Genomic DNA, 4,092 nt, shown 5'->3' with positions numbered 1-4,092 from the left:
AAACATATAACAAATACTTCGGTCAGTCCCCAATTTAGTCTTTCTCAGTTCACTTCTGGAGAGAGAAGCCTCTTCTTGTTGAAGTTGTAGGGATTTTTCCCACAAGAAGGAAAAAGACAGTTCTCTTGTGGTTTTATCTTTCACGATTTGCATCCGCCCAGGAACCTGCAACCGTGACGCTCCTCCCAACTCCACAGCTGTCCCAAAGTTGTGGATGTGGGCCATGTCTGTCCCATGGGGTATTACTTTTAAGAATGAAATGTTCCACAACAAAGATTGTCTCTGTCTTCTTTCTCTCTGCTCAGGCTTTATCTTCAGAAAACCAAAATCCCCTTCTTTTCTCAGGGCAGAAATTCTCAACACAGGTGTTTTTTAGTCAAATCATCTATTAAATGGAACATTTCCATCCCCCCATGTCTTTTTCCATGGTTTATAGGAATATTCAGTACATCAGTTCATCCCTACAATTTTACAAAAAGATTTTCAGCCATTTCAGCATCTTCTCATTCTCCTTCCATCTTAAAAACTTAGCTCTTACATCACTGACTTCAGAAATCTTATTTCCTTTCATATTCAAAGGAAAGGCTGGAGACTTTGCAAATCTTATCTGCGCACTAAAGAGTTAAAGTTTAACACAACTACAAAAGTTGGGCCAGGCTCAGGCCGCGCTGGGGGGGGGAAGCTGAGGTGTTAATCAGCCTTTCTGGGGCTGGGCTGCAGCCCCACACTGCTCATGGCCACCCGGGCAGGCCCGGCCAGTCCAACAGCAGCAAGAGTCGGCCTCCCCCCGCATGGGGGAGGGGGAAGCTCGGGTTGATGTTACCTGCTCAGCCGCCGGAAAGACAAAGAGGCTCAGTTCGGGATTACTTTCCTCAAAATGTGTGTTCACGGAGCGATCTAACTTTCTCTAATTGGCTGTTGCAGGTATCCCAACCCCCACAGAGGAAATTCTCTTAGAGAAAATCTCTCTCTGAGTTTCTTCTTCCTAAGTCAACCTATCACAAGTTTCCCAAATTTGCCCTAAACCAGGACATAGTAAAAACAAAAAAAATTGGACAAGGCAAGTTATGGGCCTGTGACTTCGACTGGCACTGTGCCTGAGACAGAGACACAGCACTCTAGGATCCATGTGACCAAAAGCACTTTATTGTTCTCAACTTCACCTTAAATACCTTTCTTAATGTTCCTGGGCAAGCACTTGTGATTGGTTGAAAGTTCAGGCTGCTCAGCTCTCTGACCAATAGCTCCTGCAGCTTAGGTTGGAACTAATTGGGTCAAATCCCTGTCTGTTTCCAAATCTGTCCTATCACTGTTCCCTGGAGGCCTGTCTATCAGACTAGGCTGCTTCTCTCATTTATGGCCGAATCAATTGCTTAGCAACAAGCCAGCTTGCACTGTGACACAGGCCCATAACATCAATTAGTAAGGGAGGAAGAAGGAGAAGTAGGAGAGGAGGGGGGAGAGGAGGGGTTAGATGAAGAAGCAGGTCCTTCAACAAAGAAATCAAAAGGAGTGAGGCAAATCAAACAGAAAACTGAAGTTAATCACTCCTTGACCTCATCAGAACTTCAAGACTTGCAAAAAGATTACAGCTGCCAGCGAGGTTAGCAGATTTCTGCCTGGCTGCTTCGATGCTGGGATAATGGGGCTGACAGTCAGCCAGTTAGAAGGTCATGAAGCCAAACAGCTGGGATCCCTTGCTAGAGATAGGGAAATTGAAAAAGGAATTGGAAAAGAAGTAGCAATTTGCAGTGCCTGGAGATGGCTCCTTTCAAGCAGGAGGGCAAGATATCCATTTAAGGAAGACCTTGTGAACTCCCCAGGAAAGTGGACCACTTCAGATGAAGGCATCTAGTACTTGAGAGAATTAGCCGTTCTTGGAATCGTCTATAGTGATCTAAAGAACGAGTGTCTCTAAAGATCCAGAGGATGTCCCTTGCACAATGGCCATGTGGAGGAAGGTGGTTCAAAGCATCCCTGCATCATATTCCAGAAGCTTGGTATCATTGTATTGCCCACAAATGGATTTACTAACGCTAGAGATTGCATCCTCCTGGCTCCAAAACATAGAAGAAAGTCTGGGTACTTTCTCATCCCTACTAGCCAGCACTCCAGGTTTTAGGGGCAGCCCAAGAGATGGCTCCTCTCCTACCCTGATCAGAGGGAAGGGAAGCCCCAAGCGCAGGCCATGTGGCAAACTCTGATTCTTTCTGCATGAGCAGGAGGACGACATGAGGAATTGGGATGGTGAATCCACCTTTAAACTGGTAGCCCATGTCCATAAACTGAGACGGAAGAGAGCTGTTAAGAAGGGGCCACCCAAGAAGACTGTCAGTGTAGTTTCCAGAGAGATACAAGAAGGCAATCAGTGATCTCCCAGATATAAAAGAACTGAATCACTTCTGTTAATCCTGGTGAGGGGACTTCTGGTCTGGCATCACAAAGGTCAGACAGTGAATACTCTGACCAGAAACAGGAATAGAGGGTCCCTGCCTTCGGCCAGGAGGAGGAAAAGGATGACCGGGTATACTGGACTGTGTGTATTCAGTGGCCTGGCACATCAGATCCTCGGAAGTATAAAGCTTTAGTAGATACTGGTACACAGTGTACACTGATGTCATCAAGGCACAGGAGTGCAGAACCCATCTGGATCTCTGGAGTGACAGGGAGAGGCCAGGAGTTAGCTGTATTAGAGGCTGAGGTGAGTTTAATAGGGGACAAGTGGGAAAAGCACCCCATTGTGACTGGCCCTGAGGCCCCTTGTATCCTTGGCATCAACTACCTTAGGAGAGGGTACTTTAAAGGATCTAAAGGGGTGTTGTGTTGATGGGCTTTTGGTGTAGCTACAGTGAATACAGAGAAAATCAAACAGTTATCCACCCTGCCTGGCCTCTCAGAAGATCCTTTCATTGTGGGATTGCTGCAAGTTGAAGACCAGCAAGTGCCAGTTGCCACCAGGACAGTGCACTGGTGGCAATATTGCACCAACTGAGACTGTAACTCCCATCCATGAACTAATTCATCTACTGGAGAGCCAAGGAGTGATCAGCAGGACCCGCTCACCCTTTAACAGCCCCATATGGCCAGTGTGAAAGTCTAATGGGGAGTGGAGGCTGATAATAAGACTACCATGGCCTAAATGAAGTCATGCTGCCTCTGAGTGCTGCTATACCAGCCAATGTTGGAACTTCAAAATGAACTGGAGTCAAAGGCATGCAAATGGTGCCACAATTGATATCGCTAATGCATTTTTCTCAGTCCCTCTGGTGGCAGAATGCAGACCACAATTTACTTTCACTTAGGGATTGTCCAGTATACCTGGAACTGAGTGCCCCAGGGGTAGAAACATAGCCCCACTATTTGCCATGGACTGATCCACACTGTGAGTGACCAAGACATGGACTCAGACTGGCAGGGAATCTGAATCATTTATTCAAAGAAACAAGCTGGTTTTATGCACTTTTTCAAGGCACAGTATTTCCTTACATGGTAATTCTCACTATGTGACCTATCCCACGTTGCCACATCAGCAACATGCTTTCTTAATGTCCTTCTATGGGGTGATCATGCACTGTTCACCCATCTGCCAGCTTCCGGCAGGCTCCTCTCCTGTAGGGGTCTGCAGCTTGGCACCTCCTCCTCACAAGGTCAAGTGGAGACAAGCCTCTCTGTGCCACCATGTGCTCCTTTGTGATGCCATGTGCTTCTTTGTGCTGCCATGTGCTTCTGCAGATGTGTCCCACAGTCCGCAGCTCAACTCCATCCCATCTCTTTCCACACCAGACTGCACTGGAACCAGGTGCAGCTCCAGAACACCAGTGTTTTGGCTACTGCTGAGCAGCACCGTCCCTCTAACATTCCTTCCCCCCCCCCCCCCCCCCCCCATCAAGGAGCTGGTAGCAGGAAAGATTCTGGCAGGGGACACAACTAAGACAGCTGGCCCAAATTAACCAAAGGGATATTCCAAATCATATGACAGCTCAGATATAAAAGCTAAGGGAGAGAGGAGGAATGGGGGGGGGGGGGGCATTTGTTATTCTATGTTTGCCTTCTGGAGGAACTGCTACGCATGCTGAAGCCCTGCTTTCCAGG

General features: G+C 47.5%; 1 pseudogene; it reads left to right on the top strand.

The window, feature by feature from the left end:
• Positions 1-1,419: 1,419 nt before the first annotated feature.
• Positions 1,420-3,859, top strand: LOC148220075 (Friend virus susceptibility protein 1-like; annotated as a pseudogene).
• The last annotated feature ends 233 nt before the right edge of the window (positions 3,860-4,092 follow it).

Source organism: Sturnus vulgaris, chromosome W, assembly GCF_052056855.1.
Source record: "Sturnus vulgaris isolate bStuVul1 chromosome W, bStuVul1.hap1, whole genome shotgun sequence".
Classification (NCBI taxonomy): Eukaryota; Metazoa; Chordata; class Aves; order Passeriformes; family Sturnidae; genus Sturnus; species Sturnus vulgaris.
The sequence above is the reverse complement of the archived record's forward strand: the minus strand, read 5'-3'. Positions and strand labels throughout refer to the sequence as shown.